A 27,362-nucleotide genomic window follows, 5' to 3' on the forward strand; every position below is an offset into this window, starting at 1 on the left:
GGTTATTTTTGTACTATAGATATTCAGTATGGTGTTCCAAGTTTTCAGGAAAGTGGTTTGAATTTGAATTTCTAGATTATACCTAAATTTTAAGAAGAAATATTTGTCATCAAAAGATAATTTATATTAAGCATTATATACAAAAATAAAATCATATGCAAATATTAATATATTAAAATTATGAAAGGCTTTCATTTTTGTGGTGTTTATAACTAGCAGTTAGAACATTCACTACTTTTTGTAATGAATGTTTTGCTTTTTATTTTCTCAGTTGCACTCCTATTTAAGTTGTGAGATACTTGCTAGTACTGTCTAAAACTAAGTATATTAGGTTTTCCTGGAAGCATACAATATTTATTGTCACTGTATGTATATATGTGTATATGTATACACACACACACACATTTTATTTCTTCATATGTATGAGAGATTACAACTAGCAAGACTAACAACAAATGAGTAATAATCTTTTGTAAATCAGTAACAAACAGAATTTTGGCAGCCATCACTTATAAAATTTTTTAGAGTGTGGTCTGTTACTTTACAGGCAACTTAATATTTATGCTTCAATAGCATACATTTTGTAATGTTTCCAAAACTTCTGATAGAATTGAGTAATTGTATATGTATGCTTTTCATTTTATATCTGTTTTATCATTATCAGATATATAGGTGTGTTTCTTAGCTACCCCCTTTATTATTGTACAGTATTTTATCACTCAACTTTGAGCCTATAAACATAATCTAAGTAATAGGTCACACTTAAATTTCTATTTGTACCATTAAAGATACAGACAAATAAATGTATAAGTAAATAGAGACAGTTTGGAAAATTCACATCTTATGCTGACTGGTTTTATTTTAAAATTATCTCTTAGGTCTACCTATTGACATTGTCATCATCCTGATCTAGGTTACATCATCTTTCACCTAGATTTCTACAGTGGTCTCTTACCTGATCTCCCTAGACTCTTTAATCCTAATCTGATTAATTTTCCTTAGGATGGCCAAAATCGTCTTTGAAATGCTGGTATTGTCACCCTCTTTGCGTCCTTTGGTGCTTTCCATTGCCTTTAGAGTAAACATTAAAATCCTAACATGGCCTTTGACATCTTGCATGATTTAACTCCTGCCTTCCTCTCTAGGTTTATCTTATACTACTGTGTTTTATATTCTGTGGTCTAGCCACATCAAGCCTGGAACTTGCTATTCTTTTTCCTGCTTCAAGGCATTTGGAGTTCTGTTCACTCTACCTGGATGCTTTTTACTAACCCTGAGGTCTTCATCCAGTCACCATCTACCTATTCTTTAAATGTTAATCAAACACCAGTTGCTTAGTCAAGTATAAAAGAAATGAGGGGCCGGGCATGGTGGCTCATGCCTGTAATCCCAGCACTTTGGGAGACTGAGGTGGGCGGATCACCAGGTCAGGAGTTCGTGACCAGCCTGACAAACACGGTGATACCCCGTCTCTACTAAAAATACAAACAGTTAGCTGGGTGTGGTGGCGAGTGCCTGTAATCTCAGCTCCTTAGGAGGCCGAGGCAGGAGAATCGCTTAAACCTGGGAGGCAGAGGTTGCAGTGAGCCGAGATTGCGCCATTGCACTCCAGCCTGGGTGACAAGGGAAACTCCCATCTCAAAAACAAAACAAAACAAAAGAAATGAGGCAGTTATGTGTGTATGAGGTGAGGATGATTTTCACATCCTGTGTATTCATTAATGAGAGCACTATTATTTTAATTTTTCCTACGAGCATCTTTTTTAACTCTCAAGAGGTTGCCTTTTCTATAGTTTTCAAATTTTAGAGTTCACTAATAACCCTTCTAAGTTCTCTTCTTTCTAGTTTGAAGAATGAGTGAGTCAGCCAGTAATACATTGCCCGAAACAGAGTGCTATGAAGTGTATCAGAGAGGTAGACAGACTGGATTGGTTTGGTATTTTTAATTATATGTCATTTGGTTGCATACTGTTGAATTTTCTTGCCCTATATAGATTTTCCCCAACTTTGTTATATCTTTCTTGAAGTATTAGTTGTCCCTCAGTACCTGTAAGGGGATTGGTTCTAGGACTCCCCTCAAGTACTAAAATCAATGGATACTTAAGTCCTGTGTTAGACTGTTCTCATATTGTTATAAAGAAATACCTGAGGCTGGGCGTGGTGGCTCATGCCTGTAATCCCAGCACTTTGGGAGGCCAAGGCGGGCAGATCACGAGGTCAGGAGATTAAGACCATCCTTGCTAACGTGGTGAAACCCCGTCTCTACTAAAAATAAAAAAAAATAAGCCATACATGGTGGTGGGCGCCTGTAGTCCCAGCTACTTGAGAGGCTGAGGCAGGAGAATGGCGTGAACCCGGGAGGCGGAGCTTGCAGTGAGCCGAGATGGCACCACTGCACTCCAGTCTAGGCGACAGAGAGAGACTCTGTCTCAAAAAATTAAAAAAATAAAAAATAAAAGAAAGAAATACCTGAGACTGGGTAATTTATAAAGAAAAGAAGTTTAATTGGTTCATGGTCCTGCAGGCTGTACAAGTATGGCACCAACATTACTTGGCTTCTGAGGCCTTAGGGAGCTTTTACTCATGGTGGAAGGTGAAGCGGGAGCAGGCACATCACATGGCAAAAACATGTGCAAGGGACGGGGTGGTGCCATACACTTTTTTTTCCTCCCTTTTTTTTTTTTTTTTTGAAGCAAAGTCTCACTCTGTCGCCCAGTGCAGCAGTGCAAAGTCGGCTCACTGCCACCTCCGCCTCCAGGTTCAAGTGATTCTTGTGCCTCAGCCTTAACAGTAGCTAGGATTACAGGCACCCGCCACCATGCCCAGCTAATTTTTGTATTTTTAGTAGAGACGTTTTCACCCTGGTGACCAGGCTGGTCTCGAACTCCTGACCTCAGGTAATCCACCTGCCTCAGCTTCCCACAGTGCTGGGATTACAGGCGTGAGTCACTGTGCCCGGCTGCCATGCACTTTTAAATAACCAGATCCCATAAGAACTCACTATCACTAAGACAGCACTAAGCTATGCATGAGATATCTGCTTCCATAACCTAATCACCTCCCATCCGTCCCCACTTTCAACATTGAGGATTACATTTCAACATGAGAGTTGGGCAGGGACAAATATGCAAACTATATCAAGTCTCATATCAAATGGCATAGTATTTGCATATAAACTATGCATATTCTCCCATATACTTTAAATCATCTCTAGAAAACTTATAATGCCTAATACAATGTAACTGTTATACTGTACTGTTTAAAGAATAATGACAAGAAAAATGGAGGTATACGTTCAGTACAAATACAACCATACTTTTCGGTTTTTTAATAAAAAACTGTAGATCAGGCCAGAATGTCACTGTGGTTCTCCAGCTGAAATCAATTGGTTATTATTTTTGGTACATGACAGACATTTTCTTGAAAATGAACCTGTCACTTCAAGGAAGTGTTGCCCATGATACACTTCAAATGCAGTGTTAGTATTTGAACCCTTGTGCTCATCTCTCACTCCCGGAACAGTCTTTACATACTAGAAGGATGTCAAGCTCAATCACATCAATGGCAGAATTAAGTTCTATAAAAATTCTAACATTGTGTACTATGCTCAGTGCTAGGTTGATGGGATTTAGCTGCCACAAATCTCAGCATCACAAAATACACCCAGGTAACAAACATGCACATGTACCTCTTGATTCTAAAATTAAAAATTGAAATTATATAAAAAAAGAAAAAAAAGACTGTTCTAGCGGGATTGGTAACAGATGTGATTTTTGATACTGTGTAACACAATATATTAACGTTTGGAATATCTGTATACCTCTGCGAACCAGTATTTTTCATATGGCCAGTGCCTGATATAAAATCATACATATGGGTAAACATTTCCTTTAAAGTACAAAATAGAACAATGGATTTTTAAGGTAATCAAGTATGAAAATATTAGGGCTATCAAAATTTTGCTCCTTCTTCTAACAACATATCTGTATGATAATGAGTTTCCTTTATATATTGCAATAGAAACAATCCACCAAAATGGTTTGAATGCAAGAACAGATGTTAGAATTCAGCTGTCCTCCATTAAGCTAGATATTAAATTTTCAAACGAGTGCCAAAATGCAAATGAGTGCCACTCTTCTCACTTTTTAGTTTTTGAAAATAGCGTTTTTAAAATTAAAATCTTTATATTATTACATAACTGGCTTATTTTAAATTAATTTTTTTCTTCATTTTAATTTATTATGTGATAGATATCTATGGATATACAGGCATACTTTGAAGATATTGCTGGTTTGGTTCCAGACCACCACAGTTAAACAAATACCACATTAAAGTGAGTCATGAAATTTTGTTTTGGCTTCCCAGTGCGTATAAAAGTTACGTTTCTACCACACTGAGGTCTGCTAAGTGTGCAATAGCATTATGTCTAAAAAATAATGTACATACCTTAATTTTAAAACATTTTATTGCTCAAAAATGCTAACGATCAGCCGAGCCTTTAGGGAATTGTAATCGTTTGACTGGTGGAAGGTCTTGCGTCCATGTTGATGGCTACTGACTCTGATCAGGGTGTTGGTTGCTGAAGGTTGGGGTGGCTGTGGTAATTTCTTAAAATAAGACAACAATGAACTCTGACACACTGATTGACTCTTCCTTTCATGAAAAATTTCTCTGTAGTGTGTGACACTGTTTGATATCATTTCACTCACAGTAAAACTTCTTTCAAAATTGGAGTCAAGCCTCTTAAACCCCACTGCTGCTTTATCAGCTAAGTTTATGGAATAATCAATCCTTTGTTGTCATTTCAACAACGTTCACAGTCTTTATCAGGAGTAGATTCTATCTCAAGATATGACTTAGCTCATGCATGAGAAGCAGCTTCTCATTTGTTCCAGTTTAATCATGAGATTGTAGCAACTTAATCATTTCTTTAGGCTCCACCTACCACATCTGCAATGACTTCCTCCACTGAAGTCTTAGACCCTTCAAAGTCATTCATGAGGGTTGGATTCAACTTCTTTCTTTTTTGTTTTTGTTTTTCCATATCAAATCAATATTTATTTCAGGACATGCCATGTCAAAATAAAACAAAGAGTCAACCCTTGCCTTTAACAATTATATTGTATTATAAAAGCACTTTACAACTCCATCCCATCTTTAAGTTATTCGCATGTGGGTTAATGATTATCTGTAAGCATTTCTCTGTTCAGATCCATAATCCAAGTGCTCTCTGAATATTACAAGGTGACAATAAGTGAGAAGTGAAGGAGGAAGAGGAAAGAAAGGGAAAGGTTCTCCCAGTTTAAGGTTTTGGACTTAATTTCTTTCAAACGCATGCTAATGTTGCTATTTTCATCTCCTATGAATCACAAATGTTCTTAGTGGCATCTTGAATGGTGAATCCTTTCCAGAATGTTTTCAATTTACTTTGTTCAGATCCATCAGAGGAATCACTCTCTATGGCAGCTATGGCCTTATGAAATGTGTTTCCTAAATAATAAGACTTGAAAGTCAAAATTGCTCCTTAGTCCACGGGCTGCAGAGTGGATGTTGTGTTAGCAAGCATGAAAATGACATCGTTGTACATCTCCATCTTGGGTGACCAGGTGCATGGTCAGTGAGCAGTAATATTTTGAAAATAATCTTTTTTTCTGAGCAGTAGATATCAACACTGGGCATAAAATATTTAGTAAACCATGCTGTAAACAGCTATATTGCCTTCAGACTTTGTTACTCATTTATAGAGCAGAGGCAGAAGAGATTTAGCATAATTCTTAAGGGCCCTAGGGTTTCAGAGTGGTCAGTGAGCACTGGAATTGCATTGGCCTCTAAGAGTCAGCCTGTCTTCTGAAGCTTTGAAGCCAGGCATTGACTTCTTTCTTGCTATGAAAGTCTTAACTGGCATCTTTTTCTGATACAAGGCTGTACATTGAAAATCTGTTGTTTAGTATAGCCACCTTCGTCAGTTATCTTACCTAGATCTTCTGGATCACTTGCTGTGGCTTCTCCCTCAGCACTTGCTGCTTCACCTTGCACTTTTATGTTATATAGATGGCTTCTTTCCTTAAACCTCCTGAGCCAACCTCTGCTTTCCTCCCCTCTCAGCCTTCATAGAATTGAAGAGACTTAGGGCCTTGCTCTGTATTAGACTTTGAATTAAGGGGATGTTGTAGCTGGTTTGATCTTCTATCCAGACCACTGAAACTTTCTCCAGTTAGCAATAAGGCTGTCTAGCTTTCTTATCATTCATGTGTTCACTGGAATAGCATTTGTAACTTTCCTCAATAACTTTTCCTTTGCATTCGCAGCTTGGCTGTTTGGTGCAAGAGGCCTGGCTTTTGGTCTGTCTAGGTTTTTGACATGCCTTCTTCACCTAGCTTAATCATTTCTAAATTTTTACTTAAAGTGAGAGACAGGAGACTCTTCCTTTCACTTGAACTCTTATTGTTGGGTTATTAACTGGCCTAATTTCAGTATTATTGTCTCAGTGAATAGAGAGACCCAAGGAAAGGGTGAGGTATGAGGAAATGGCTTGTCAGTGGAGGACACACACAACCTTTATTAATTTAGTTTGCTATCTAATATGGATGCAGTTTGTGGCACCCCAAAACAGTTACAATAGTAACATCAAAGATCACTGATCACAGAGCACCGTAACAGATATAATAATGCAAAAGTTTGAAATATTGGAAGAATTGTCAGAATGTGACACAAAGACTTGAAGTGAGCACGCACCAGTAGACTTCTCAACAGAGGGTTGCCAGAGTCCTTAAATTTGGAAAAAAAAAACAAAAAACAACAAAAAAAAACCCAATAAAGCACCATTAATCTGTGAAGCACAGTAAAGCAAAGTTCATAAAATGAGATATGCCTATATCTTTTAAAAACAAAACCTTGGAGTCCCAGTAGCTTTTAACAGTATAAAGGAATTTCAACATCAAAAAGCTTGCGAATCATTCTCCTAAGTCTTCTCTTTTCTGGGTTAAACATCGCCAGGGCTTTGATTTATTTCAGATGAGTTCCAGTCAGTTAATCATCTTGATTGCCAGTCAGTTTGACTGAATCTCTTTTAAAATGTTTTTACCAGAATTTTTCATACTACAGATGTGGTGGGGATTATTGCCTTATTCCTTTTAATCATAGCAGTTCTAGTAAGGCAACTTTAAATTTAGGTTGTCATACTTCTTATGTGGATTTCATGGAGATTCTTTCTTATGTGTGCTGTTATCAAGTTGTGTTTCTTTTCATCCATCTTTAGTATGTGATCATCATTTTTAACATATTCACAGAGTCACTGAAAGGACATCTTACCCAATAAAGTTTATTTTATTTTTTTACTGTTACATTTTAGAATTTTCTATACAGTATATAATAAATTACAAGAATTTTCATAGTACTTTGTGGATATCAGTGCTAATATAAATACGAAGAAAAAAATTGTGTTTTTTTTTTTCTGAACATCAATTGTATATCAACAACATGTATCCTATCTTTCTTTTAGGCATAAAATGTAGAAAGGAAAAGTCTGCTTAGCATTTTCTAGTGCAAGAATCCATTCTTTCATTTTGGAACTATATACAAAGTTAACATTGTTGAGTACAAATCTTCAGATAATAAAATTGTGGCAAATCCTGGATTATTGTTAATAAAGAATATGGTATCAGAGTACTTTCTGTGCTTCTAATTAGTCAATTTTAGTTTGTTATGCATAAACTGCTAACTAATCTTTTTACTCTTGAAACTAACAAGAATGTAAATATCAAAAGAGTAGATGACAGCATCTGAAAATAATCCTGTAAGCTTATGTTTAGAAGCACAATGCTTTAAAAAAAAAAAAAAAAAAAAAAACTTTTTGTGGGCTGTACCATTATTTCCTAATATATGATACTTCCTACAGATACTAAGGAGATCTTATGAATGGTTGTTTGCTTGGCCCTTGGTTTTTGTTGCAGGAGGAGCTGTGCCATGGAGGTTAGGTGAAGAATGTCTTTGCCTTTGTGCTTTATTATAAGGGTAACTTTTTTTTCTTTATGCCTCCCTCCACCTCAGTCTTCTTTCAGGACATTTGATGAATACCCAAGTCCAATGAACATGTTGTCTTTTTTATATTCACTTCAGCTATAGAAAAGAGAGAAGTTAAATTTGCAATGCTCTTTAAAGATTTTAAGTAGGTATTCCCCTAAAAAACAACCAAAATATAAATTAGTCCTACATAGGTATACCTTCAATTTGCTTTCTAATCATTTTTTAGCCCGTTTTTTACACCCTGATTCCTTGTTTGTGACAATTGCCTTATATGACTGTTTAGTACAGTTAAAATATTACTAAGAAAATAGAAAAATACCCTCCGAAAATATAGTAGTTTCAATTTCTTATTAAAAATGACACAAAATAAGCTTTAATAGTTTAGACAGTAATATATTGTTTTTATGTAAATCATGTTGGCTGCTATCTTTCCTTCATTCTTCGTTTATTTATTCAATAAATACTTACATGTGCCAGGCACTATGCTTCAGTGTTGTATTGACACTTTACATTGTTTTCATTTATATACTGAGTTATTTTGTTTAAAAACTATTAAGCACCACCTGTTTTAACTTTTACAGAGGTAGTATAGTTAGATATGCATCCTCAATTTAAATGTATGTGAAAAAGGAAACTTTTTATTTAGCAATCTGTAAAACTTAAATCTTTCGGAGGTATGTGGAGTGGGGAAGGACATCTATTATTTCAAAACTTTCTTGAGAAATTATAACACAATGCTATTAATGTAAAATCCTAATACTTTGGACATTTTTAACACTCTAATATCTTTATTTAAAAATCAGATGTGCATGTAAAACAAATGTTGTCAGTATTCTGAATGTTGCCAATTGGTTGTATTTTGCTACTTGAAAATTTCTTCCAAATAGCAATTAAACAGCACTTACACTTTGGTACTTGCTGAGGCTTGTGATAAATAAATTGCTGTTTGATTAATTAGCACGCAGTACTGGTAGCATGCTCAGCCGATGAGGTTTTAATATTGCTGTTTTAGAATGTCTGTAAGCAGCAGCAGGTTATTTAATACAATTTTTTTTGTCAATTTGTAATAGTTAAAATTTTTTTTATTACTTTAACTTACTCTAAGAAGTTTGTAAAATTGAATGGTTTTTGCAAGCCTTCGAAAATAAAACAACTACATTTGCTGTACAAGTATTTATTTATGTTGTTTTTTCTTCCTGACATATTAAAGGTTTATAGATTAAAACTTATATAAGTCTGCTAACTTGAATTAAAAATTGATAATTAAGAGGTGACCTACACAAAAAGATAACCCTAAGTTAAAGGCTTGCTTTTGCTTTGACTATTTACTTTTTTTTCCTCCTCTAAGGGGTCAGTTTTCTTTTGGTGAGATTACTTTCTTTTGGTGTATGGCAGTGGTATCTCTGCTAGATTATTGGAAGGAGTAGTGTCTGCAATTGGGGTTATACAGCTTTCTAGCATCTCAAGTGTCTGTTTTGTCTGGACTTTACTCACGCAGCATTCTTGTGCAAAAATTTCAAGGCTTTAGTCTGGAGCTCTGGGTCAAAGGATATGTCTCTTTGAAGGGTAGACAGGAGGAGTTTTTTATGTTTTATTCACTAAGTAGTATTTCATTTTACATCAAAGAATAGCAGCCTTTGAGAACCTACCATGGTGGCAGTTTAGCGTGTGGGTTTTTTTCTTTAGGACTTTCACTAAATATGTATAGTGTTTCTTCAAGTGTTTCATCCTACAAAATACTTATTTTTATTCTTTTACTTAGATGAAACTTCTAATATAAAAAGAGAAGAATCATGACTAAAGATAAATGTTTGTTGCAGTAAATTTTGTTTTAAAAGCAAATATAGTTTTTTTGTTTTTTGTTTTTTTTTACAATGTATTTCCCTGTGTCAGTTTTTACACTACCCACAAGCTATTGGAAAAAAAAAAAAAAAAGGATGAATAGCCTTTAAGATTGCAGCAATACTGTTGCTTAAAATTCTAAGGAAGAAGTAATGACTAGTGATTTTGGAAGTGTAGATTTCATAGTGAAATGGTCATTCCTTAATTGTTCCTTTTTTAGTACTGTCGTGTGTGTGTAGGAGAGATTGATTTTGAAAAATACCAGACTCAAGTAATGAAAAACGTTAAGACTTCCTGAAGCTAGAAGGAAAGTTCTTTTTTTTGTACTTTTTGTGTAAGTTAATCAGTAAATAATCATAAAAAAAGTGATTGCTTTACATGTTTGGAAGATTATTACATTGTATTTCATATTTTTAATCTCATGACATATATCTATAAACATGAATTAATATTAAAAGTTTGTTTTTATGTTTATAAATAAAACATACTCTTAAATAGTTGAAAGTTTATCAAAATAGTTAAACGTTTAAAATGAATGTTTTCTGCTTTCCTTGATACGATTTTAAAACCTGTTATATTTAACTATGATGATCATTAAATCAAATCAGTTACTATTTTTCAAATGTAATTATTTCTAAATTCTTTAGATAAGTAAAATTCTGCAGAACTTTGTTGTTTAAAATATATGCTTATTGAAATGTTTTTATGTAGTATCAAGCTATATAAACTTAGATTTACTAAATATCACAAAGAAAATGAATGTTAAGTACTACAGTTTTTATATACAGACAGGAACCATTAAAACTTAGGTTCTATATTTAAATTGTTTAAGGAACAAAAGATCTTTCCCCTACAGTATTCAGCCATCTCTATTATCTGTGATTCTTCAGCAATTAAAGCAGATTTATTTTCCTCTTTGTTCCTACTTGGAATACTTGAACAATACTGGAGAATTGAACTGACTGAAATGTTGTATCTTTCAAAAGGTTTAAAGTTCTATGTACCAATTAGCAAAATACAGTAAAGGTTTAAACTGTTAATAGCCACAACATCTTTAATGCATAGACCTGTAGTATGCTAGTGCTGTGTAACAGTTCTCCTTTGTATGTCTCTTTTAAGGAGAGTAACTGTGTCAGTTCTTTTCTTGCTTTACTACCTGCTGTGTATGGAAATTGTGTATAGTACTTGGCACTTGCTTTCAAGAATTTAAAATTCTTGCATGTTATTATGTAGGAAACTTTGGCTCTCAAGAAAATAGAATTGATAATATTTTATTTGTTTGGATTTTAAGTTTAGGTTTTTTGTCATTTTATTCTAGAGAGTACTCATTTATATCGGAAAATATATTATTAGTCTGTTACTCATTAGTGAATTTGAAGTACATAAACTGTATATTATCTCCTTGAAAATTACTTATCTAATACTTTTCATTTAACTGAATGTAATTGTAAAGAAACCATCAAATTTATATTAGTGTGTGCAGATAGATACCTGATGCTTTATTTTACACTGTATTTGAGTTTGGTTTTGGAGTTTTTTGTTTTGTTTTGGTCTTTTTGGTAGTAAATAGTACTTTGTTTTTAAAGTTATAGCTTTTGAATTAGCTAGCTTGCCAGATAATTTTATAACCCAAGAATTAATCCAAATACTTAAACTTGTTAAAGCCTTATATCTATCATTTTGTAGTAAGTTCTCAATGAAGGTAGGGTGAGAGGAGGTAGAGAAATAGAAGTAGCATCTTTTGGTGACAGTTATGTTTTCTTTTTATATCATGTATCTCAGAATAGAATTAGAGCAAAAGAAAGGAGAATGTAGACTTTAAAATTTGAGACTAGAAAACTTTGATTCTATTTCTGTGTTCAGGCTTTCTAATTTTATATGACCTAGTCTCTGCTTCTATTCTGTTCTTCAAAATACCACCTGCAAGTATGTGAGATATTTATGTTTTACAAGATGGGAAAGTTTGAAAAATAGGGCAGTGATATGGAAGTTTTACTGTATGCAGTATACGATGTCTCCACAAAGCCGCTTCTTTATAAGGCATACTTTTCTAGAAACATGTGAATAGGCTTTTTGTTCAGTTGTTGTTTCATGTTTAATACTTTACTTCTAAAGGCTTTCAGCATATTGCATGTTAGTTGATGAGAGTTTTTAAAATGTTAATGCTTCCAATAAAATAGACATGAAAAATAAACTTAGCTTTCTCTAAAAAACATACAGGATACAGAAATATACTAAAATGTTGGACTGAGAATGCTAACTTAAAGAACTGAGGATCTGATTAGTGTACTGATGTACATCTATTCCAGTGACTACTGAGTATGTATTGTGTTAAGATGTATCAATTAAAGATAATTTTTAAACCTAATTAGGTAGTTTAAGATTTGACATCCAAAGAATTAAAACCAGATTTCTGATTTAGTATGCATTATAATATCTTAAACATTCAAATAGGGCTGCTATAGCCTGTGCCTAGGTTGTTCTGAGATTAAAACTCCTCTCGGTCTAGTAGTTTTCATCTAGGACAATATATGAAGATCATTCAAGAGATTTTTTGCTTGTCTCTTATTTATAATGTAAAATATTACTATACTTTCCTTCCTTCATTCAATTTTTTTAAGCATATGGGGATGTAGCTATGAACAAAGCACAACATCCATGTCCTTAGAGCTTATATTCTCATGCTTAAGCATATGCTAGCTTTATTCATAAATAATTACGGTATTTTTCATAGATAATATTATGGAAAAAACAAAGCTAGGTGATGAGACAGAATAGCTGAGGTTTGGGTGAAATAGGGGTCATTTCAGTAGGGCAGTCAACGAAACCCACTTTGAGATGGTATGCTATGTGAATTAAGATCTGAATTGATGAGAAAGAAGCAGCTATGTGAGAATCTAAGGTAAGAGCATTTTGAGTAAAGGGAAAAGCTAATGACCAAAAGTGTAGCTGGTAGTAGTCAAATAACAGATGGAAAGATATGACATAACAAGAAAGGAGAATAAAATGAGATCAGAGGTGTGGGCAGGAGCTGGATCAGGTGAGAAGGCCCTTTAGGCCCATAGTAAGAAATTTGAATATTATTCGAATTATAATTAGAAGCCTTTATATAATTCTGAGTACAAAAGTGGTTTGATCTGATTTAATTCTAAAAGCTAGAAAATTACTAAGCTATTATGATTAAGGGCAACTTTAAAGAAGCTCAAAGGAAATGGTTAGTTTGCTGCCATTTTTATTTGAAGGAACCTAATTTTTGTCTTTGCGTAGGTTTTATATATGATATAACAATTTGGTGATTTTTTTTTTTCTATTAAGGAATCTTCTGAATTTGAAATTGCTTTTTGAGAAAGGCAATATTGGGACCAGGAATAATAAACTTATCTCTCTCATTCTCCATAGCCCTTCTTTCTCTGCCCCGCCCCCTTCTCCACCAAGGGAAAAAATGTTACAGGCTTGTCATAGTGGTAAAGGAAGATAAGAATAAATTGGCTGAGGTGCTGTCCACCAGTTTGGTGCTGATAGCTTCAAATACATTTGAGTTCTGCACCTTGCTTTTGCCAGTGGCATGGTTTGATGGTGATAGTTGTCTGTCTTCATCTTAACTTTAACTCCACTTCCTCTTGCCCTGCCTCTCCTCTCCCCTCTTTCTCTCTGCTTCTTGAAATCTCTCTTTGCAGTTTGTATGGCTTTTTCCCTCTGTCTTTTGACTCTCTCTCTGTCTTTTGCTATGTAGCTGTAGGTCATCTCTCTCTCCCTTTCTGGCTGCATGTTTTCCTGATACCCCCTTGTTGCCTCCCATTTTTTTCATTTTTTCTGCCTTCTCCTGTCTCTCTTCAGTTTTGGCTTTCTGTGTCATTCTTTGGCTGTCATTTTTTCCCCCATTCCCCTGTCTCTTCTTCTTCCCATTTTCTTCTTCCTTCCATTCTTTTTATTCCGTACTTCTGTTCCTTTCATCATTTTTCTTCTTTCTCTCACTTTCCCAAAATTACTAAGGAGCAATATCAGAACTAGTGGGGAGAGACAAAAGGTGGCCCCACCCTCTAAGCACTTGTTTTTAAATTGTCGTATTTCCTCTTTTGTAAATATATAGGACTTTTAGAGACATTTAATAACTGAAAAAGAAATGGGTTATACATTATTACATTATTTGAAATGTTCACTCTAGTGAGATAGATGGGATATTGGCAAGATCATGGACTAATTATAAATACAGCCTTAGATCTTTAGTCATCTCTTCTTTTAGCTGTATAACCTGAAGCAAATTATTTAACCTCTGTGAGTGTCCTCATCTTATAAAATGAACATACCTTTTTATATTTGTTTTGAAAGTTAATTGAGAATACCAACACTAAACAAGAGGAGAGGCTGAGTGCAGTGGCTCACAACTGTAACCCCAGCACTTTGGGAGGCCGAGGTGCGAGGATCACTTGGGCCCAGGAGTTTGAGACCAGCCTAGGCAAATGGGGAGACCTCATCTCTACCAAAGAACAAAAATTAGCCAAGGGTAGTGGCGCGTGCCTGTGGTCCTCACTTCCCGGGAGACTGAGGCAGGAGCTGAGCTATTAATACTCAGGAGGTTGAGGTTGCAGTGAGACGTGATCATTCCACTGCACTCTGGCCTGGGTGACAGAGCGAGACCCTGTCCCCAAAATAAATAAATAACACATTTATGTTCATTATTCAGTAAAAAGTGTTTTTCTTCCCTTTTTTTGCTACTTGGAGTTGTTAGCATGGAGAGAGAAGCAAACTGGAATTATAATTATTATTATTAATCAATTTTGAATTATTATGGAGACCATTCTTGTGAATCAAATCTGCAGTGCAGGTACTGAGTTCTAGGGTACCTGGGAGCCCAATGTTGACCTCACAGTGGTCCTATGTCAGTCATGTGTGTATATGTATGTACATGTATAGTTGGTAATGATTTTTGTCATGTAACTTGCCTTTTCTAACAGCCTGTGGCACTAATATCATCTATGATATTATCTCTCATTATACAGTTTCTGATAATCAACTATGTAATTCTTTAATTGGTAGATAGATGTATTACTATATAATTATCCTTCCAGTGAGAAATTTCTTTAGTCATTTATAATTTATTTTTAATGGTGGAAATTTGAAACTGTATTACTTCAAGGAAGTTTCCAAAGTACTTATTCCTATTATTATATTTGGCCATTAAACCCTGTGTGATTAAAAAATTACTGGTTTTTAGGCTGGGCAGAGTGGCTCACACCTGTAATCCTAGCACTTTGGGAGGCTGAGGTGGGCAGATTGCCTGAGCTCTGGAGTTCAAGACCAGCCTGGGCAAAATGGTGAAACCCCATCCCTACTAAAACACAAAAAATTAGCCAGTTGTGGGGTCGCGCACCTGCAGTCACAGCTACTCAGGCGTCTGAGAAATGAAAATTGCTTGAACTCGGGAGGCAGAGGTTGCAGTGAGCCAAGATCATGCCACTATACTCCAGCTCGGGCAACTGAATGAGGTATCTCCAATAATAATAATAATAATAATAATAATAATTGGTTTTAATAGTAAGGCATAGACATACCAAAAATCACATTAGAGGCTGGGCACAGTGGCTCACACCTCTAATCCCAGTACTTTGGGAGGCTGAGGCGGGTGGATCACGAGGTCAGGAGTTCAAAACCAGCCTGGCCAACATAGTGAAACCCTGTTTCTACTAAAAATACAGAAAAAAAAAAAAAAAGGATGGGTGTGGTGGCGGGTGCCTGTAGTCCTCGTAAATATATCAATTTTTACTACCAATAAAAAAAATTTTTTTAAAGCATAGTTATATATACATATTGTGGAAACATTAATTTGGAAATGAAGAAAGCGTAATGAAGAAAGTTAAGATCACCTTAATCTCAGTCTTGGTGAATTTACTTCTTTTTTATATGAATATTTAAACACACTCATATCTAATGTATTTATATGTAAGACAAACTTATAGTTTTTTATCCTGTTTTTTCACTTTATTATAATGTGACTATATTTCTTTAAAATTATTCAAAAGCATAATTATAAATGAATGTATAATCTGTCATTGGCTGTACCATAATACCTCAGCCATCGTGCAGCTTTTGTACTGCAGGTTGTTTACAGTGTTTTGCAACTATACGCAATGCTAGAATGAACCTCTTTATACCTAAGTCTAATCTTTGATGACATCTTTATTTTAGAATCAATTCTTTGAAGTGGGATTACTAAATTGAAGGGTTTAGTATCAACATTTTAGGCCAGGCACAGTGGCAAGGTGGGAGGATTGCCTGAGCCCAGGAATTCAAGACCAGCCTGGGCAACATAGCAAGACCCTATCTCAAAAAATGTAAAGAAAACAAAAAAGTATCAACATTTTAAATATTTTTTGGTACCTAGAGATAATTGATACAGAATACTTTAGAGAGGATTTTACCAATTAACTCAATGTAACTTCAGAGATATGGCTTTATTTTTAATATACGTGGCCTAGTTCTGTGGATACTTTTCAGACTCTGACACAGGGGGTGTGTAGCAAATTCTACCTAATAGATAAATACCATATATCTAAGAATTAGAGTATAAAAAAAATACTTAACACATTAATGATGTAACATTGATTTAGAAGTACTTCAAGGCTTAGTACATCCTGAGGATCAACTTGTAAATTTATGTATCATTGTACTATAAATTGGTGGGTATTGCTGGTTGATGAGATTTCTATCACAAATCTCTGTAAAATACTAGGCCAATGCATAGCAGTTAGTGCTACATAAGCGTTAACTATTGCTGCTGCTACTACATTAGTACCACTGTTACTATTATTTTATAATGCATTATAGCAGAGTTTGTGGCATAAATAATGTATCTGAGGAAGTTATGAAACTTTCTCCCTATTCTTACATTCAGTCTATGTTTTTGTTTTGTTATAAAGCCTTTCCAGAACAATGCAAGGTAAACATCATCCTCTGAAATATCTAAAGTACTTATCTTCATTTATTTGGTGAACTACATTATTACTGATTTCAAATTTAATTTTGTAGTCAGCAACATACTGTATGATTTCAGTTTTCAGATTTCTTGAGACTTTTTTGTCACCTAGTATATAGTCTGTCTTGATTAATGTTTCATGTACATTTTGAAGGAATATGCATTCTTCAGTTTTTGAGTTTGGTGTTCCAAAAATTTCAATTAAGTTTTAAGTTGACTGGTAGTGTCACTCACATTTTGTATATCTTTACCAATATTTTTATCCACGTTTTCTGTTAGTTCTTGAGAGAGAAGAGTTAACATCTCAGACCATAAGTGGTATCTTTCCTGTGTGTGTGGGATCACTTTTTTGCTTCACTTATTTTGAAACTCCACTGTTGGGTGGTGTATCAACATTGAAAATTGTTGTGTGTTCTTGATAAGTTGTTGCTTTATCCTTGCGTGATATCCCTCTTTATTCTGATGCTGTTCCTTTTTCTGAAGTCGAATTTGATAATAATATATAACTGCCTCAGTTTTCTTATTCTTTTTTTTGTATGGTACATCTTATTCTCATTTGTGAGTTTATATTTAAAGTTTGACCTTCGTGCTTACATGTGGACCTTACTTTTTTGTTTAATTTGACAATTTCTGTCTTTTAATTTTGTGTTTAAAAAATTATGTGCAAAATATTTATTGATATAATTGGGTTTAAATTTACCATCTTGCTGCTTGTTTTCTATTCATCCTGATTTCCTTTTTCTTTCTTTTCTTTTCTTTTTTTTTTACAGTTGCTTTAGGGATTACAATATGCATCCTTAACTTTTCATAGTCTACCATGAACTAATAATATATCACTTTATATGTAATATAAGAACCTTAAAACAATACTTCCACCTGTCACTCCAGTCCTTTGTTAATGTTGACACACATTTTACTTCCGTATTTGTTGTAAACCTCATAGTAAATTATTATTTTTGCATTAAACAGTTGTCTTTTAAATAAATTTAGAAGTGAGGAGAAAAATCTTTTATATTTACTCACAAATTTTTCATTTTTGTTACTCTTAATAATTATACTTCATATAGATAAAATTTCCATCTGGTATCCTTTTCCTTTAGACTAAAGAGCCTTATTTAACATGTCTTACAGTGCTGTTCTGTTGGGCAAAAATCTCTCAGCTTTTGTTTATCTGGAAATTCCTTTATTTTGACTCCGGTTTTGAAAGACGTTGTCTTAGCTCAGGGTGCCACAACAAAATACCATAGACTGCGTGGTTCAAACAGCAGAAATTTATTTTCGAACAGTTTTGAGGGCTAGAATTCCAAGGTTGAGGTGCCAGCATGGTCGTTTCTGTTGAGGGCTCTGTTCCTAGCTTGTAGAAGGCCACCTCCTTGATGTGTCTGCATGGCCACAGAGAGAGAGAAAAAGCAAGTGAGCTTTGTCATGTCTCTTCTCATAAGGGCGCCTTACTCTCATGATCTCATCTAACCCTAATTACCTCTCAAAGGCCCCATTTCTAAACACCATCACATTTAGAATGAGGGCCTCACTATACAAATTTTGGGAGAATACAAACATTCAGTTCATAGCAGACCTTTTCGTTGGATATAGAATTCTAGGTTGAAGATTGGAATGAGTTAAAAATGTCATTCCAGTTTCCTTTAAAAAAAAAAAATTGTGGTAAAATATACATTGCACACCAAGTTTACCATTTTTAAGAGCACAATTCAGTGGCATTAACCACATTCATAATGTTGAGCAGTCATCAGCACTATCTATTTCCAGGCTTTTTCATCATCCCGAATAGAAACTCTGTACCCATTAAATAGTAACTATCCTTTATGCTCTCCCCTGTTCCTCATAACCTGTATTATACTTTCTGTGTTATAGCATGTGTCAGAATTTCATTCCTTTTAAAGGCTATATATAATAGTTCCATTTTATGTGTATATCACAGTTTATCGATCATGGAACATTTGGATTGTTTCTAGGGCTATTGGAAATAATGCTGCTATTAATATGGATGTCCAAATATTTGTTCAAATCTCTGCTTTCAAGTTTTTAGGAAGATGCCCCAAAGTAGAATTGTTGGATCATGTGGTTATTATATGTTTAGCATTTTGAGGAACTACATGCTGTTTTCCCTATTGGCTGCACCATTTTACATTCCCACAACAATACACAAAGTTTCCAATTTCTCTACATCCTCACCAACACGTGTTATTTTCCATTTTCATTATAATAGCCATCCTAATGTGTGTGAAGTAGTATCTCAGTGTGGTTTTGATTTGCATGTTCTTAATAAATTAGTGATGTTGAGCATCTTTTTGTGTGTTTATTAGCCATTTATATATCTTTGGAGAAATGTCTATTCAAGTTCTTTGCTCATTTTGAATTGGATTGTTGTTTTTTTGTTGAGTTTTCAGAATTTTCTGTATATTCTGAATATTAATCCTCTATCAGCTAGATGTCCTTTGATGCAAAAAAAATTTTACTTTTGATGACATGTCTTTTATCTGTAGTTTTTTTATTGCATATGCTTTTATTGTCATATCCAGTAATTCCTTGCCAAATTCATTGTCAAGAAGATTTCCTCCTATGTTTTCTTCTCAAAGTTTTGTAGTTTTAGCTCTTCCATTGAGGTCTTTGATCTGTTTTTTTTTGTTTTGTTTTGTTTTTTGATGGAATCTCCCTCTGTTGTCCAGGCTGGAGTGCAGTGTTCAATATCTGCTCACTACAACCTCAACTTCCTGAGTAGCTGGGGCTACAGGCGCGTACCACCATGCCCGGCTAATTTTTGTATTCTTAGTAGAGACGGGGTTTTACCATATTGGTCAGGCTGCTCTTGAATTCCTGACCTCGTGATCTGCCCACCTCAGCCTCCCAAAGTGCTGGGATTACAGGAGTGAGCCACCGTGCCCGGCCCTTTGATCCATTTTGAGTTAACTGTTGTATATGGTGTAAGACAAGGATTCATTTTCATTCTTTAGAATTGGATATCCAGTTTTCCCTGCACCATTTGTTGGTGCTTTCCACATCGAATGATCTGGGCACTCCTTTAAAAAACCAGTTGGCTGTATATGCAAGGGTTTATTTCTAGGCTCTCTATTTTATTTCATTGGCCCGTATGTCTATTCTCTGTCAGTACCACACTAGTTATTGTAGCTTTGTAGTAAGTTTTGTAATCGGGATTTGTGAGTTCTCCAGCTTTGTTCTTCATTTTCAAGATTGTTTTGAAACAAAGATTTCACATGAATTTTAGGATGGATTTTTCTTTTCCTACCCCAAAATGTCACTTTTTGATAGGGATTGCATTGAATCTGTAGATTGATTTGGGTAGTGTTGTCATCTTAACAATACTGACATTTCCAGTTGACGAATACAGGATGTCTTCCCGCTTCTTTATGTCTTTAATTTCTTTTAACTGTGTTTTGTAGTTTTCAGTATACAGATTTTTTGTTTTCTTAGTTACATTTGTTCCTAAGTATTACATTGTTTTCTATGCTATTGTAAATGGGGTTGTTTTTGTAATTTACTTTTTAGATTTTTCATTGTGAGTGTATAGAACATAACTGATTTTTGTATATTGATTTTATATTTGCCACCTTGGTGAATTTGTTTATTATCTCTAACAGATTTTTTTGGTGAAATCTTTAGGGTTTTTCACATAAGTCATCTGGGAACAGAGATAATTATACATCTTTACAAGTTTGGATGGCTTTTATTTCTTTTTCTTGTCTAATTGCTCTGGCTAGAACTTCCAATACTACACTGAATTGAATTAGTAAAGGTGGGCATCATTGTCTTTTTTCTCATTTAAAAGAAGAGCTGTCAGTCTTTTCTGGGTTTTTTGTTGTTGTTGCTGTTTGGTGTGTTTTTTCTGTTTGTTTGTTTTTGTTTTTTGAGATAGGGTCTCACTGTGTGCAGTGGCACAATCTTGTCTCACTGCAGTCTTGACCTGCTGGGCGCAAGAGATCCTCCCACCTCATCCTCCTGAGTAGCTGGGACTATAGGCACACACCACTATACCCAGATAGTTTTGGCTTTATTTTTTGTAGAAATGGGGTTCACCATGTTACCCAGGCTGGTTTTGAACTCCTGAGCTCATGCAATCTGCCTGCCTCAGCCTCCCAAAGTGCTGGGATTACAGTTGCCTGTTTTCTTTTAGCATCATTACCATGTAGGTAGAGTGTCTTAAGGCTACTTTTATGATTATTATCTTTAAACTTTAGAAATTTCGTTATACTATGTTTATGTGTGGTTTTCTTTACATATATCTTGGTTAGGGTTCATTAAGATTCTTGGAATTTTTTATTAGTATTCTTAAAATTTGGAAAATTTGGAAATTTTTCTTCAAAAACCATTTCTGCTTCAGTCTTTCCTCTTCTGTAAGTATAACACTTATATTGTACGGCCTAATATTTTCCAGCCAGTCACTGAGGCCCAGTTTGTTTTACTTCCAGTCTTTTTCCACTATGTAGTGCAATTTGGTTAGTTTCTATTGTCCTGTCTTCAAATTTAATGATCTTTTCTTCTGTTGGTGTCCAGTTTTCTATTAATCCCTTACAGTATTTATCATTTTAGATACTATATTTTTCAGCACTAGAATTTCTATTTAGTTCTTTAATATAGTTTCCATTTTTCTGTAGAAATTTTTGACCTGTTCACTCATTTTGTCCATCTTTTTTCTTTAAATCTTTAAACATATTTATAGTAGTTATTTATAAATCTACATCGTTTCAGGGCCTATTTCTATTGATTATTTTGTTAGTGTAGTTGTTTCCCTTTTACATACACATTTAATTTTTTATTATTATTATTATACTTTAAGTTCTGGGGTACATGTGCACAACATGCAGGTCTGTTACATAGGTACACATGTGCCATGTTGGTTTGCTGCACCTATCAACTCATCATTTACATTAGGTATTTCTCCTAATGCTATCCCTCCCCTAGCCCCGACCCTCTAACAGGCCCCGGGTTGTGATGTTCCCCACCCTGTATCCATGTATTCTCATTGTTCAACTCTCACTTATGAGTGAGAACATGCGGGTGTTAGGTTTTCTCTTCTTGTGTTCCATTGCTGATAATGATGATTTCCAGTTTCATCCATGTCCCTGCAAAAGACATGAACTCATCCCTTTTTATGGCTGCATAGTATTCCATTGTGTATATGTGCCACATTTTCTTTATCCAGTCTATCGTTGATGGGCATTTGGGTTGGTTCCAAGTCTTTGCTGTTGTGAACACTCCTGCAATAAACGTGTGCATGTGTCTTTATAGTAGCATGATTTATAATCATTTGGGTAAATACCCAGTAATGGGATGGCTGGGTCAAATGGTATTTCTAGTTCTAGATCCTTGAGGAGTTACCACACTGTTTTCCACAATGGTGGCACTAATTTACACTCCCTGTTGTTTCCTGACATTTTAATGATCACCATTCTAACTGGCATGAGATGGTATCTCATTGTGGTTTTGATTTGCATTTTTCTAATGACCAGTGATGATGAGCATTTTTTCATAAGTTTGTTGGCTGCATTAATGTCTTCTTTTGAGAAGTGTCTGTTCATATCCTTCACCCATTTTTGATGGGGCTGTTTGTTTTTTTCTCATAAATTTGTTTAAGTTCTTCACAGATTCTGGATATTAGCCTTTGTCAGTTGGATACATTGCAAACATTTTCTCCCTTTCTGTAGGTTGCCTGTTCCTGCTGATGACAGTTTCTTTTGCTCTGCAGTAGCTGTTTAGTTTAATTAGATCCCATATGTCTATTTTGGCTTTTGTTGCCATTGCTTTTGGTGTTTTAGTCATGAAGACGTTGTCCACGCCTGTGTCCTGAATGGTATTGCCTAGGTTATCTTCTTGAGTTTTTATAGCGCTAGGTCTTGCATTTAACTCTTTCATTTATCTCGAGTTAACTTTTGTATAAGGTGTAAGGAAGGGATCCAGTTTCAGCTTTCTACATATGGCTAGCCAGTTCCCAGCACCATTTATTAAATAGAGAATCTTTCTCTATTGCTTGTTTTTGTCAGGTTTGTCAAAGATCAGATGGTTGTAGATATGTGGGGTTATTTCTGAGGCCTCTATTCTGTTCCATTGGTCTCTCTGTTTTGGTACCAGTACCATGCTGTTTTGGTTACTGTAGCCTTGTAGTATAGTTTGAAGTCAGGGAGCATGATGCCTCCAGCTTTGTTCTTTTTGCTTAGGATTGTCTAGGCTATGCAGGCTCTTTTGGTTCCGTATGAAATTTAAAGTAGTTTTTTCCAATTCTGTGAACAAAGTCAGTGGTAGCTTAATGGGGATAGTATTGAATCTATAAATTACTTTGGGCAGTATGCTTATTTTCACGATATTGATTCTTCCTATCCATGAGCATGGAATGTTCTTCCATTTGTTTGTATCCTCTTTTATTTTGTTGAGTAGTGGTTTGTAGTTCTCCTTGAAGAGGTCTGTCACATCCCTTGTAAGTTGGATTCCTAGGTATTTTATTCTCTTTGTAGCAATTGTGAATGGGAGTTCACTGATGATTTGGCTCTCTGTTTGTCTGGTATTTGTGTATAGGAATGCTTGTGATTTTTGCACATTGATTTTGTATCCTGAGACTTTGCTGAAGTTGCTTATCAGCTTAAGGGGATTTTGGGCTGAGACAATGGGGTTTTCATGATATACAGTCATGTCATCTGCAATCAGAGGCAATTTGACTTCCTCTTTTCCTAAGTGAATACCCTTTATTTCTTTCGCTTGCCTGATTCCCCTGACCAGAAATTCCAATACTGTGTTGAATAGGAGTAGTGAGAGAGGGCATCCTTGTCTTGTGCTGGTTTTTAAAGGGAATGCTTCCAGTTTTTGCCCATCCAGTATGATATTGGCTGTGGGTTTGTCACAAATAGCTCTTATTATTTTGAGATACATTCCATCAATACCTAGTTTATTGAGAGTTTTTAGCATGAAGGGCTGTTGAATTTTGTCGAAGGCCTTTTCTGCATCTATTGAGATAATCATGTGGTTTTTGTCTTTGGTTCTGTTTACGTGATGGATTACATTTATCGATTTGCATATGTTGAACCAGCCTTGCATCCCAGGGATGAAGCCGACTTGATCGTGGTGGATAAGCTTTTTGATGTGCTGCTGGATTTGGTTTCCTAGTATTTTATTGAGGATTTTCTCATTGATGTTCATCGGGGATATTGGCCTAAAATTTTCTTTTCCTTTTTTGGTCTCTGCTGGTTTTTGGTGTCAGGATGATACTGGCCTCATAAAATGAGTTAAGGAGGATTCCCTCTTTTTCTATTGATTGGAATAGTTTCAGAAGGAATGGTAACAGCTCCTCTTTGTACCTCTGGTAGAATTCGGCTGTGAATCCTTCTGGTCCTGGACTTTTTTTGGTTGGTAGGCTATTATAGCCCCATTTTTAGAATCCATTACTGGTCAATTCAGAGATTCAACTTCTTCCTGGTTTAGTCTTGGGAGGGTGTATGTGTCCAGGAATTTATTCATTTCTTCCAGATTTTCTAGTTTATTTGCATAGAGGTGTTTATAGTATTCTCTGATGGTAGTTTGTATTTCTGTGGGTTCAGTGGTGATATCCCCTTTATTATTTTTTATTGCATCTATTTGATTCTTCTCTCTTTTCTTCTTTATTAGTCTTGCTAGCAGTCTATCAATTTTGTTGATCTTTTTAAAAAACCAGCTCCTGGATTCATTGATTTTTTTGAAGGGTTTTTAATGCCTCTATCTCCTTCAGTTCTGCTCTGACTTTAGTTATTTCTTGCCTTCTGCTAGCTTTTGAATTTATTTGCTCTTGCTTCTCTAGTTCTTGTAATTGTGATGTTAGGGTGTCAATTTTAGATCTTTCCTGCTTTCTCTTGTGGGCATTTAGTGCTATAAATTTCTCTCTACACATTGCTTTAAATGTGTCCCAGAGATTCTGGTCCATCGTGTCTTTGTTCTCATTGGTTTCAAAGAACATCTGTATTTCTGCCTTCATTTTATTATTTACCCAGTAGTCATTCAGGAGCAGGTTGTTCAGTTTCCATGTAGCTGTGCAGTTTTGAGTGAGTTTCTTAATCCTGAGTTCTATTTTGATTGCACTGTGGTTTGAGAGACGGTTTGTTGTGATTTCTGTTCTTTTACATTTGCTGCGGAGTGTTTTACTTCTAATTATGTGGTCAGTTTTAAAATAAGTACGATGTGGTGCTGAGAAGAATGTATATTCTGTTGATTTGGAGTGGAGAGTTCTGTAGATGTCTATTAGGTCTGCTTGGTCCAGAACTGAGTTCAAGTCCTGGATATCCTTCTTAATTTTCTGTCTCGCTGATGTGTCTAGTATTGACAGTGGGGTGTTAAAGTCTTCCATTATTATTGTGTGGGAGTCTAAGTCTCTTTGTAGGTCTCTAAGAACTTGCTTTGTGAATCTGGGTGCTCCTGTATTGGGTGCATGCACATTTAGGAGAGTTAGCTCTTCTTGTTGAATTGATCTCCCTTTACCATTATGTAATGCCCTTCTTTGTCTTTTTTTGATCTTTGTTGGTTTAAAGTCTGTTTTATCAGAGACTAGGATTGCAACACCTGGTTGTTGTTTTTGTTTGTTTGTTTGTTGCTTTCCATTCGCTTGGTATATCTTCTTTTCTCATCCCTTTGTTTTGAGCCGATGCATGTCTTTGCATGTGAGATGGGCCTCCTGAATACAGCACACAAATGGGTCTTGACTCTATCCAATTTACCAGCCTGTGTCTTTTAATTGGCACATTTAGCCCATTTACATTTAAGGTTAATATTGTTATGTGTGAATTTGATCCTATCATTATGATGCTAGCTGGTTATTTTGCCTGTTAGTTGATGCAGTTTCTTCATAGCATTGATGGTCTTTACAATCTGGCATGTTTTTGCAGTGGCTGGTACCAGTTGTTCCTTTCCATGTTTAGTGCTTCCTTCAGGAGCTCTTGTAAGGCAGGCCTGGTGGTGACAAAGTCTCTCAGCATTTGCTTGTCTGTAAAGGATTTTATTTCTCCATCACTTACGAAGCTTGTTTTGGCTGGATATGAAATTCTGGGTTGAAAATTGTTTTCTTTAAAAATGTTGAATATTGGTTCCCACTCTCTTCTGGCTTGTAGAGTTTCTGCCGAGAAATCTGCTGTTAGTCTGATGGGCTTCCCTTTGTGGTTAACTCGACCTTTCTCTCTGGCTGCCCTTAACATTTTTTCCTTCATTTCCACCTTGGTGAATCTGACAATTATGTGTCTTGGGGTCGCTCTTCTCGAGGAGTCTCTTTTTGGTGGTCTCTGTATTTCCTCAATTTGAATGTTGGCCTACCTTGCTAGGTTGGGGAACTTCTGGATAATATCCTAAAGAGTGTTTTCCAACTTGGTTCCATTCTCCCTGTCACTTTCAGGTACACCAATTAAATGTATATTTGGTCTTTTCGCATAGTCCCATATTTCTTGGAGGCTTTGTTCGTTTCTTTTCATTCTTTTTTCTCTAATCATGTCTTCTCGCTTTATTTCATTAATTTGATCTTCAGTCACTGATATCCTTTCTTCAGCTTGATAGATTCAGCTACTGAAGCTTGTGTATGCTTCCTGAAGTTCTCCTGCTGCATTTTTCAGTTCCATCACGTCATGTATATTCTTCTCTACACTGGTTATTCTAGTTAGCCATTCATCTAATCTTTTTCCAAGGTTCTTAGCTTCCTTGTGTTGGGTTAGAACATGCTCCTTTAGCTCGGAGGAGTTTGTTACTACCCACCTTCTAAAGCCCACTTCTGTTGTCAAACTCATTCTCTGTCCCGTTTTGTTTTCTTGCTAGTGAGGAGTTGTGAACCTTTGGAGGAGAAGAGGCGTTCTGGTTTTTGAGCCTTTCTGCACTGGTTTCTCCCCATCTTTGTGGTTTTATCTACCTTTAGTCTTTGATGTTGGTGACCTATGGATGGGGTTTTGGTGTGGACGTTGTTTTTGTTGATGTTGATGATATTGATATTCCTTTCTGTTTGTTAGTTTTCCTTTTAACAGGCCCCTCAGCAGCAGATCAGTTGGAGTTTGCTGGAGGTCCACTCTAGACCCTGTTTGCCTGGGTATCACCAGCGGATGCTGCAGAGCAGCAAATATTGCCACCTGATCCTTCCTCTAGAAACTTTGTCCCAGTGAGGCACCCACCAGATGCCAGCCGGAGCTCTCCTCCATGAGGTGTCTGTCGGCCCCTACTGGGAGGTGTCTCCCAGTCAGGCTGCATGGCGGTCAGGGACCCACTTGAGGAGGCAGTCTGTCCATTATCAGAACTTGAACACTGTGCTAGGAGAACCACTGCTCTCTTCAGAGCTGTGAGGCAGGGATGTTTAAGTCTGCTGAAGCTGCCCACAGCTGTCCCTTCCCCCAGGTGCTCTGTCCCAGGGGGATTGGGGATTTATCTGTAAGTCCCTGACTGGGACTGCTGTCTTTTGTTCAGCGATGCCTTGCCCACAAAGGTGAAATCTAGAGAGGCAGTCTGCCTTGCTGAGCTGTGGTGGGGTCCTCCCAGTTCGAACTTCCCAGTGGCGTTGTTT

At 35.7% G+C, this 27,362-nt stretch overlaps 1 protein-coding gene across 2 annotated transcripts in view; it reads left to right on the forward strand.

Moving 5' to 3' along the window:
* NDUFS4 (NADH:ubiquinone oxidoreductase subunit S4) overlaps window positions 1–27,362 on the forward strand; it is a 116,296-nt gene that overhangs the window by 41,643 nt on the left and 47,291 nt on the right. The gene's annotated exons all lie outside the window — the stretch shown is intronic.

Source organism: Macaca mulatta, chromosome 6 (genome assembly GCF_049350105.2).
Source record: "Macaca mulatta isolate MMU2019108-1 chromosome 6, T2T-MMU8v2.0, whole genome shotgun sequence".
Classification (NCBI taxonomy): Eukaryota; Metazoa; Chordata; class Mammalia; order Primates; family Cercopithecidae; genus Macaca; species Macaca mulatta.